The sequence below is a fragment of the Protopterus annectens genome, chromosome 2.part1 (assembly GCF_019279795.1).
Source record: "Protopterus annectens isolate FY-2018-M chromosome 2.part1, PAN1.0, whole genome shotgun sequence".
NCBI lineage: Eukaryota > Metazoa > Chordata > Ceratodontiformes > Protopteridae > Protopterus > Protopterus annectens.
In genome coordinates, this window is record NC_056729.1 from 175,421,417 (window position 1) to 175,433,469 (window position 12,053).

The 12,053-nt window shown below is 40.1% G+C and overlaps 1 protein-coding gene across 1 annotated transcript in view; it reads left to right on the top strand.

The window, feature by feature from the left end:
- The window catches only part of ARAP2 (ArfGAP with RhoGAP domain, ankyrin repeat and PH domain 2), a 2,678,178-nt gene that overhangs the window by 82,939 nt on the left and 2,583,186 nt on the right, over positions 1 to 12,053 (top strand). The gene's annotated exons all lie outside the window — the stretch shown is intronic.

Here is a 12,053-nt window from a genome sequence, read left to right on the forward strand (position 1 = left end):
TTGTAGCTGATAGATTGAGCCAGGTTGGTCTTTGTGTACACTGGATGTGTCGGCCCTATACACTAACATTCCTCACTGGGCAGGGCTTCTTGCTATTGAACATTGACTTACCATATCGGGACTTTACCCACCAGGTTTTAATAACTTTCTCATTGGGCTAACAGAACACGTATTAACCAAAATTTTTTTTTTTTATTATCAGGATAATTGTTTCTGGCAGACACAGGGGACGGCTATGGGGGCATCCTTTGCCCCCATTTATGCCGAGTTATACATGGCAATATATAGAGGAACAACTCATTTATGATCCCCTTCATAATCTGTATTTGTCGGAAATGGACATCTGGCGGCATTACCTCGATGACTGTTAGCTAGTTTGGAAAGCAGATGTTGCTTATCTACAGGAGTTTATGGATTATATTAATGTAACAAATGGGCTATATAGTTTACATGTAATTATGATCTGAATCAAATTGCATTTCTGGATGTTTTAGTAACAAGGAACCCAGATCATACTCTAGACAACCAGGTATTTCGCAAATAGCCTGAATATAATTCACTACTGCACACTTCTAGCCATCATCCACCCATGTTATACGCAATATCCCAAAGTCTCAATTTTGTAGAATTAAGTGCATTTGTTCTGATCCCAATAAATATGAATATTTTAGGAAGGATATGGTACATAGATTTAAGACCCGGGTGTATAAGCCAGGGACCATCACTATGGCCTGTCGAGAGGTTTCATCATTAGACAGAAGTGAAATCATGGCATATAAGGATAAGACCACCCAGGACTCACCACCGATTAGATTGATAGCAACTTATGGACGCAATAGTCATATATTTTTCAAAGTAATTCAGCAGAATTGGAATATTCTCATGACGGACGAACGACTTGCCAATATGCTCCCTGAGAGATGTCCCTTTGGATACAGAAGGGGTAAAACATTAGGGTCCCATTTTAGTCATTATAAACATGGGTCAGCCAATTCTCAAACACAACACCAGGCCACTTTGACAGGTGGACTGCTTCAAGGATGCTTTCCCTGTGGACATTGTGTCCACTGTGTAAGAATAGCCAAAACCAAACAATTTACTAGCTGGAACACTGGCAGGGCTTTTGATATTAGATTTTTTGCAAACAGTGATTGGGTGATTTATTTAGCTACCTGCTCATATAAATATGTCCATTTGTGGAATTATCTTTACACTGAGGAAGGCATTGTTAAGACTGCCAAAACTGGTCTGTTTTGTTGCCATATGATATAATAAATCTTTGCCTATATACCACGTTCTGCTGCTTTTTTTTATTAATTTTTTTTGATTAGCCCTTACAAGCCTAGCCAAGTATTTAACCCATGTTCCAACAAGTCAGCACCCTTTGCCACTGTCCAGCAGGGACATAGGTGGAGACCCAGGGGTGTATTTTCTGTTTCCCATCCAGTTGTCCAGGTTGTGCTTAAAAAGGTTTAATGAGGTACTCTGCTTTACGTGGAGAAGGAGTCTATTCCTCAAAAAGGGGAGTCTCTGGGATGCAAATCTGTCCCACCAACAAGTCCTATTGATGTCACAGACCAGGTTGAGGTCTCGTGTCTGGGTTACTCGAGTGGAGATTGACTTGTGGATATGCATCAGACCCATTAGGGTGGGGTCTGAGATTGCTTTGTATGCCAGACAGAGGTCACCTCTGAGGAGTCTATAGGAGACTGAGTAGAGGGACAGGACTTTTAATTCTTCTGTGTAGGATTGATGTTTGATGTCCTGGATTCTCTGGGTGAGGAATCTCTGTGGTCTCTCCAGCTGCTGCATGTGCTTTGTGAGGTACATGCCGGAAGGGGCATTATATTCGATCTTATAAGGGAAGAATACAAGGATGTTATGACCACCTTGTCCCTAGATGAGATACCCTTACTAATGAGGTGGGCCATGTAGAAAACTTTCCGTACAATGGAGGCAATATGGTGGTCAATAGTCAGTTTGCCTTCAACCTGGATTCCCAAGTCCCTCACAACTGATTACATGCTTAGTGCCTTATTTATCAATGTTATAATTTGTGAGGACATCATTCTCCTCAAAAGGGATGATGATGCATTTTCTGGCATTCAGTTTGAGGCCATGTTTCTGGCCCAAGTCATTTATTTGGGTGAGACCCTCTTGGAGGATGTCCACATCATTATGGAAATTGATGACAGCACCCAGCTTGCAGTCATCTGCAAACTTGGTCAGCCATAGCCCACTAGATTTGACCTGCACCTCTGAGAAGTATATTGCAAACAGCAGAGGCCCCAAGACCGATCCTTGGGGTACACCGCTTGTTACGGGTCTACTACTTGAGGTGCCTTTGCATATTTTGACCAGGTCGGTTCTATCAATGAGCCAGTTTGCAACCCATCTGGTAACATATGGATTGATGCCTAGCTGAGAGAGTTTATGTATTATACCTGAGTGGGGAATAGTATCAAAGGCCTTGGCCAGGTCAAGGTAGGTGGTGTGCACTGTCTTCCCTCTCATCTATGGGCTTGGTGACTGTCTCAAAGAAGTCAATCAAATTTAGCAGGCATGACCTCCCCTTGACAAAACCAAACTGTGTGGGATTAAGTGTCTGGAGGTTGCCAATGTCCTTTGTTAATGAGATCCATAATAACGACTCCATGGCCTTGCAGATAGGCTGATGGGCCTATAATTATAATTTCATGCAGTGATACAGGAGTTTGATGCCTCTGTACTGCCCACAGTTGTGGATGTCCCTTTTGTTCTTGTACCTTGGCATGAGTATGGTTCTTCTCCAGTCATGTTTGTGAACTAGGTGATTCAGTCATATTCACAAGCACTGACAGTGGTGGTTACGGCATTTCTGTGCTGTCTGTTATAAGAAAGTGGTGTGTAACACGAAGGTAGGATTCCTGCTACCAAAAAAGATTTCAGAATTTACCAGTAGTAGTTCTGGGAGAAAAGCCCTTCAGGACCTCCCTGTGAACATTCAGTTTAAAAAGAGTGATGAATTGGAAGATGACGTTTTCTTTGTTTATACAGGAAGACCATGGAGGCAGGGACTTTCTGGAGAAACATAAAACCTGTAACATCTTTAAAGCAACCCTTACAGTGCTGTTAAAAATCACAAATCAGACCAGACCTGTTTTCTGTCACTCCCACCGTACTTCACAAATTGCAAACATCTCCCCTAGAACCTCCTATTTACATTGTAGATGAACTCCAGTGCATGCATCTCTAATACTGCTTCTGAGCTTAACAGATTGCTATACGAAATTATTGCCTCTCATCTGATTTTGATTCTAGGAAGAGAGGGGTCTGCTGGTGGAATAATATTTTTGTACCTGGCATCCCAAAGATTATGATTACAAATGATTTTTTTTTCCTGGTGGTGAAATTTTACACCTTCATGTATAAGGCTGCAGTGGAAATGCAAACAGTGATGCAAAGGTCACTGTGTTAAATTGTTGTACATCCTGCCCAAGCCTAAGCTCTAATTTGTTGAGAGTTTTGTATGATGAGACAGATTTGTAGGCAAACAAGCCCAATAAACTCTATGTCAAGCTTTAGACATGGGGCAATCAGCCAGAAGGATAAACAGGGTACTTTTTGGCCATGGTATCCATCCAAATCATCAGTGGTATCCAGACTTGTGTCTCTACAGATTCATATCCTTAGTATTGAGAATAAATAGATAAACTTCCAGCAATTTTATGGCAGCCATGGTAGTCACACCATGTAGTATAACAGTATGATTCAGGATACACCCAAAAGAAGAACCATTCATGGGGAAACTTGAGAGTTTGTTCTCTGACGGATACAACAATCTACAGACCAAGAGTTGTGCAGCTTACAACCCAAAGGTACAAGTTAAATTAAACATTTCTACATTATTGGTGGTACTAAGTAAAACAATCAAACAATACTATGTATACAATGTATAATAACCTCTTTTTTAAGTGATGTTACCTCTACATATTATGCTATGTTTGTTACCTTATATCGATGAAAAATATAAATAAAGAATTTTTAGAAAAAAAAATTAAACATTTCTGAAAAAAATCAGCTCATGCCCAGAATAAAGTATTTGCCTTGCTGACAGTTAAAAAATAAACAGATACTGACTGCAGGGATAAAATAAAAGTCGAGTTTTCATGCAGTAGGGAAATGTCATGAGAATAACAACACAATTTCTTCACACACTTGTAAAAAAAAAATACTGTGAAACAAGCCATGTGTGATAGTTGCCAAGTCTTGTCTACAACCACTGGCACTCTTTAATGCTGTCTTTGTCTGAATCTTGTTCCTTTAATGATTGCTAGTGTCAAACTAGTTTACTTAAATCTTATGTGCATTTTTTTTTTCTGCAACTAAATGTATGTAGGAAAGTTAGCACATGTGCTTTGTGCCTTGCAGGTACATAGGAACACATCAGTGTACTTGAGCAGCAGGTAAAACATATTCGGAAGAGTAGCTGCCTCACTGTATTTATTTTATCTAATTATTTGGTTTGCTGTAAAGGAGCAAACATTGAAGTTGACAAAATACAAGTACCCAGAGAAAACTCAAGACACTGGAGAAAAATGTAAGAGAACACACAGATATCAGCTTTTTTTCCAAGACTGCATCAGGTTTTATCTTGCCAAATACAACACTGATGGATGAAATTATACCAAAATAGTTGTACAAAGTTTCTAAAAATGGTTACTTTGTTTCTACATAGCAGGAGAAAACCATGGATACATAGAGAAAATTTGGGAACAAACTCCAAAACTCCAATTAAATTTGATGTAGAGCCATCCCCAAACAAAACTATAAATTAGGGACACAGTCAATTCAGTTGTCAGTTGTCAACACTGGAAGTGGAGTGAACCAGACAGGCTACCAAGTTGCTAATCTTCATCTGAAAGGAAACCACATTTTACTTCAGGACAGAACTAAACATCCCTATCTCATTGGCTTGCATCCCCCTCAAATGTTTTGCTGAATGCTAGCCACAAAGCTTTAAACTGCGTTAAAGAAAGTCAGCATACCACTCTGAATGCTGTTGCACTCCTAATTTAATTTTGCCTCTCCCAGTGAATGCACTTCTTCCTGTCAGTTTACATTTCCAGTAGGAGCTAAGAGATTTCAGTTGTTAGACAGCAGATTTAGAAACTCATCAAGATTCTGCTGAATGAGGGTGTGGAACTGAAAATGCAACTCGCACATATCTGAAAGTTGCAGTTCTATTACAACAACTCTTAACTGCACATTAAGCATTCATTTGGAATTGATTATAGAAACACATATATATAGCCCCTTTAGCTGTCTTGCACCCCCTACAACCATGCAGCCATGGCTGGAGATCATCTAATCCCATTCTTCTTATAGCTGTGCATTGTATCTCTGCTTTTAAGCGTGGTCATTATTGTACACCAATTTTTAATATTTGCACCCAGTTCTAACACCCTCTCCTCAACAACAGTTTCCAACATTTGCTTAATTTCTTTAGTGCGATAGTCACATAACATCAGCTAAAGAGAAACTGGAGAAAAGCCCTAGCCTCTGGAAATGAGTTTGTACCACAGAGGTTACGAATGACAAAATATTCAACAAATATAGAATAATATGATTTAGATTTGTTTCCCTTTTAAATCTTAACATACTCCTTTCTTTTCTCCGTGGGACTAGGTAAAATATTAATTCATGGTGATTTTTTCAATTACAGCTACAATTGTTGTAACGTATTATGTATGCTAGTGTGTGTGTGTGTGTGTGTGTGTGTGTGTGTGTGTGTGTGTGTGTGTGTGTGTGTGTGTGTGTGTGTGTGTGTGTAAAATGCATTTAATTACTTGGAAAGTCCAGCTGGGCAAAGTCCCTTTTCAGCAAAGGCTGGGGAAGAAAATTTTCATATTACATACATTTCCTCCAAGCAGTTGGTATAGGTTAACAGTAAAATATGCAGTGCAACGCTGAGGTCTATATAATAGTAAAATAATCACCATGTTACATGCAATGTACAGCATATGCAACATGTTAAACTCGCATGTCTCTGTATAATATTTATAACTATTTTGCAGTTCATGTTTCTAGTCAGATTTCAATTTTAGTACAGAATTAGCAAATGAGTCATATGCATATTTAGTACAACACAAGAAATTTTGCTACACTTGTTGCTAGTGTCCAGCATAAATGTACACTTCCTGCAGTTGGTGTGTCTGTATGGAAAATAGTAATATTTTATGGCAGCAGATGTTTATATTCTGGCAATTGTACATACTGGTGTACCCTGAACTCTTTCAGGGTTGACTAACTCCTCCTCGGTCATTTCATTTCACAGGAGAATCCTTGTATGTAAATGAAAAAGTTATTTAGCAGTTAAGTTTTACAGCAGGCAGAACATAAATTCCATATAAGTATGACTCATTTCTGCTAATCATTAAAAAAGCTTCTAGGCCATGTCAGAGACATGAAAATCTTTGTAAACAAAGGATGCTCAGTCAAAAATGGTAGGTATGTGGAAGACATGTAGCTACATGGGGGAAAAAACTCAAACAACAGGAACACACAAGTATATGCAAGGCTTTAAGAGCATGTACAAAGTGGGTGATGAATGATAGCTTTACCTAACATGTGAAAGTCACAAACCTAAAACAATACTTTTAGTGTTTTTAAGACATTCATTGTGATTTATAGTCTTCTATTCATTGCAAAATTGTTGTGCACACCTGATTTTCAGCTGCGTTTTAAGTGTGATTTGTTGAAGCTCTGAGCTACAATTGCTATCTACTGTAATCTGCATCCTTAATTTATTTGCTGATACTGTGCTGAATTCTGTTTGGGAACTTTTTTGATTATGATTAGAAAATCAGTCCTGTATTTCTTTATTTGTAATCTGGTTGGCTGACTGCTATAAATGAAAGCAGTACACCTGTAGTAGATTTTAGCAACAACCCACAACTTGGTGTGGGTATCACAGGATTTACCCATGGTTGGTGTTTTGTTTACGAGGACGGAGCGTGCGTGACCAGAAATCCTGTGATACCCACATCCAGGAGTGGGTATCTGCTATTCTACAATGACGTTCTTCAGTAGTGACTTTGCATAATGGCCCTTTAGTATTTTTCTGCCTTCTTCAGTATCTGCTGATGTAGTGCACATGTGTATGGCACATACATACCCCCACTTGCACAGTACATCAGTGCAGTACAGAAGAGGAAATAAAGATGAGAGGACTTTTATACTGGTTTGTGTGTCATTCTCTCTATTTTAAAGTGTAAAGTGTAAAACTAAGTAAGGTGTGACATTATCTAATTTACCAGAAAAGCAAGAATTTTAAGATGGTTGTGGCAAAAATGTGAGGAAAATTAGGACCATTTGGCACAATTGTGGACAGATGAAAAGAATGGCTACTGGTAGTATGGTCAGTTTTACTGCTGATAACCACACCCCTTAACTGTCCAGAGTTTTGCAGAATGCCCCTTACTTTTCTCAGAGTTTGCCTGTACCTTGTAAAACATTTCATTGATGATATTATAGAGCACATGTTAATAGGAAGTCAGACTGCTCAACTGATATTACTGGGAGACTTAAGTATAGATTGGCAACTCATAAACTCTACTGCCCCCACTGAATCTATAAAGTTGTACAACTTCAGACAATTAATAATAACCACACATACTAGAGTCAATAAAACTTCAGGTAGACACTTGGCATTAGATTGGATTCTTACAAACAAATCAGACAAACTGACCAAAAAGTAGGCCGCCTCTCAGCATAAGTGACCACATACCAACATATGCTATTAGAATGCACCATTCTGTAATAGTAATGTCTTTCGGCTTTTCCTGGTGAGGGGTCACCACAGCGGAACTCCAGTCCGCTAATGATTTGGTAGTGGATATTTTATGGTGCCGAGTTGCCAGCCCAAAGCCCAGCCTTCAAAGAAGGCACAGCCATTCACACTCACACCTACCTGCATGGCTTTAACATCACTCAACCACGGGGAGGACATGCAGACTCCACACAGAATATGCTCCAGCCAAGAATCGAATGGGAGAACCTCTTGCTGTGAGAGGAGACGATGCTAACCGCTGCACCACTGTGGTTAAACATATATTATCTGTAATGAAATACAAAATACAACCAATGTCAGCAAAGATGTTTTCAATGAAACACTAAAACAGTATAACTGGAATGTTCTTAGAACATTGCCACTAGATAGTGCTGTGTAACACTTTATTAATGTATTCTTGCACACCTTAAATAATCTAGCACCACTACATAATAAACAAGCAAAGTCCAACCGCACACCATGGCTGACAAAGGAAACAAAAAATGTAATAATAAGGGATAAAGCCTGGAAAAACTGGCATAAAAGTAGAACTCAAAATGCCCTCCAGCAATGTAGGCATCTTAGAAACCTTGCAAAACTTCATGTCAAACAGAATAAGCAAACGTACTGTACCAGCCTACAAGACAAATATATAAACAACTCAAAACTTTTTTGGTCATCACTAAACAAACTACTGTACCCTGGCAAGACCACTTGTCCTTCTCCTGAAACAGACAATATGACAGACTCTATCCTCACCCAGTTTAATTCTCACTTTATACAGTCAATATTATCTCCCTTAGACACTAGCACATCTGCTCCCCTCACTCTACCTCTGCCCAATCAAAGCCACCCATAGCTCTTCAGTTTTATTACCTCACTCATAAGGAAGTTGCTCTGTAAACTAAAAACTACATCTATAGCTGTAGACCAGTTACCACTAGATTACCTAAAAATGGCTGCAGAAGTCATAGACATTCCTGTGTCCTGCTAATTAATACATCCATAGCAGATAGGGTTATCTAAGTCATACCACTGCACAAAGGCGGCACATCTACAGAGCTTAATAACTACAGATTGATAGCGATTCTCTTCCCTCTCTCCAAAATATTAGAGAAATGCATCTATATGCAGCTGATGCAATACTTAACCTCAAATAACCTGCTGTCAGAAACACAGCATGGCTTTAGGCCCCAGCACAGCATCGCTACTGCTCTACTACATTTTACCAGTGTAATAAACCAACATAGAAATGATGATCTGTGTCCACCATGTTCTTAGACGTGACAAAGGCATTTGATACTGTCGCGCACCAGCAACTGCTCGTTTGACTCTCCTCAATAGGACTTCACAGTACTCTGTGTTATGGTTTCTTAGTTACCTATGTGGAAGGCAACAAGCCATTAAATGTTAATAAACCTACTCATCCTTTCGACCAGTTACTGCAGGTGTCCCTCAGGGCTCTATCCTGGGTCCTCTACTATTTAATGTATTTGTTAATGACCTCCACACCTTCACTCACCATGCTAGTTTAGTTCAGTGTGCAGATGACTCAGCATTAATATGTGGGGCTTCAATAATAAATAAGCTCCAAGACATTACCCCCCAAATTTTCTTCTCTGTAGAAACCTGGCTGAAAGAATCAATCCTCTTACTCAACCTCAAGAAAATTAAGTTAATGTTTTCACCTCAAAAAGTTGCCAAAATCAAAAGCAATTTTTTACCATAAAGACAACAAATCGTACGGTCATTGAAACTGTAACTCGCAGTAAACATCTAGGCATTATAATAGCTGACAATCTGTAATGTGACCACCATATACTCCACACCATTAAACCTAGACACCAGAAACCAGCCCCTCCCCCCTTTATAGGATCAATGAATTCCTTACAGATACTGCAAGAAAAACTCTAGCCACCACCTTCTTACTGCTGACTCTCTTATGTACGTTACTCCTATCCTAACAAACCTAAACAATACTCAAAGAAAGAAACTTGCTTCCTGCTACAATAAAATAGCTACATTTGCCACCAGTCTCCCTCATAGGACCCACCATTGTCTTAGCTTAAAGTAATTAAACTCGCTTGAATTGCACAACTGTCTAACATGTTCAAAACTAATGAATTGCACAACTGTCTAACATGTTCAAAACTAATTACAGCACACAAACTCATTCATCATCCAAAAAAAATGCCCTGCACCACAAAACTTATTACTACCCTACTGTCCAGCAAGGGACCTCTGTTCTAATAACAAATTCTTATTACTAACAAGTCAAATAATGTTGCAGGAGACTTGCTATACTCCCAATACATTGCCAAACTGTGGAATAGTATCCCAACATAAATAAAACTCTCCAACAAATTCAGTAGTTTTAAACAACTGCTTAAACAACATCTTAACTAATTCTGGTCCTGTACATTCTCACAACAGGGTTAAAACTTTTTCAGTGTACAGTACTATCCAAATACTCTAACATAATATTCTCCACCTCTTACTGAAATGACAAAACAGATGTTCTTCGTCTTCCATTGCTGCAGTCCTTACTATTGGGTATAGTCCGCATCCAGTCGGCCCGAATACCAGAGTATAAGGCTGGCGTCGGTCAGGCGCGCGTCAGGGTACTGCATGACGGCGTCATATCCTCAGTCTTTTTGCCGCTGTCCGATGCAGAAGCAATTTTGCGAGTGCAGGTTGGCGTTCTGAAATATTTCGGAGTTTCAGACCGAATCAGAGTTGGCTAAGTACCCGTTGGGAACATTTTGTTTTTCTTGCCTCAGTATTTAACCGGATGTCAGAAAAAGTGAATAACTGTATTTCTTGTGGGAAACAAATACCTCATAGGGATTACCATACATTGTGTATACCTTGTTTAGGGCCTGAGCACGGCGTTGTTGGTTGCCGCTCTTGTGCTAGGTTTAACAAACGCACTATTAAGAGGAGGTTAGACTGTGCCAGATTAGTGTTTGGGAAGCGTTGCAATTATAAAATGCCGTCGGATGCTCCGGCAGAAGCGCGGGGACAAAACAGCGAAGCCTAGGGTTGATGAACCGGCAGTCCCAGGCGTCGGTTCTTTAGATAACTCAGTGGAGCCAGAGGTTTTGCCAGGAGTTTCTATAGAGTCTCAGGCAGACACTTTGCTGTTACAGGATGTACCCTCTCAGGAGGCAGGCCAGGCTGAGGGGCTTCTCAGGTAACTATTCTTCCCTCTCTTCCCAAAGTAGTTAGAGCCTCTCCTTCTGTTGCCAAAACTTCTTTTAGAGGTAGGCCAACTTCAGCTTCAGTAGGGGCTTCTCCTAGCCTTTCGGGTTCTGTACCTAAGAAACATATGCTTAAAATGGCAGAAGATTTGATTACTATGATTAGAGGTTCTATGGGCCCTCCTGATAAGAGGCCTAGAGTGGAACCAGAGTTTGACAGTTTTGAACAGGGTTCAGGGCTTCTGAATCTTCTGCGGAAGATTTGCAGGAGTATCCTCATTATTCTGATTCTGATGTGGATGATGCCACTCCTTGGCTTCTCCTCCTGAGGATTTTTCATTTTCAGAGACTCTGCATTCCATGAGGGAGCACTTTAAATGGGAAGGCCAGGATTACTCTGATTCCAAGAAGAGGCTTAGGGAATTCTTGTTTTTACCCCAGCATAGGCCCTTAGCTATACCGCCTGTGTTGAATGTGGTGGAAGATGTTTTTGCAGAGGCTTCCCTGAACCCTGATTCTTTGCCTCCTGCTCCTGTTAAACCTGATAGGTACTATAGGGTGCCCGAAGCTCATAAATATTTGTTTAAGAGTCCTAGGGCGGACCCAGACACTGTTTCTCAGGGGCCTAAAGGTGTTAAGGCCTCTGTGGTTAAGAATCCTGTTCCCACTGACAAAGAGGCAAGGGCATTAGATAGGTGGGGTAAGAAAGTGTATACTTCTTCCACTCTAGCCATGAGAGCGTTAAATTGTCAGTTTCACATGCTGAAATATCAAAATTATCTCCTTTCACAATTGAAATCTAAGGTGGATGCTTTGGCGGAAGGTATTGATTGTAAAGACTTGCTGGATTTAGTTTATGTGTCTGAACAAGTGGGCAAGCATTCTTTGCAATGTGGTTTTGATGCTGTGCAGGCCTCCTCGTGGCTGCCACTAGTTCTGTTCTTGCATGCCTGGTTGAGGGATCAAAATTTGGCTGAGCATGTTAAGACAAGGCTTTTGGATGCTCCTTTACAGTCTGATGTGTTGTTTGGTTCACCTGTGGA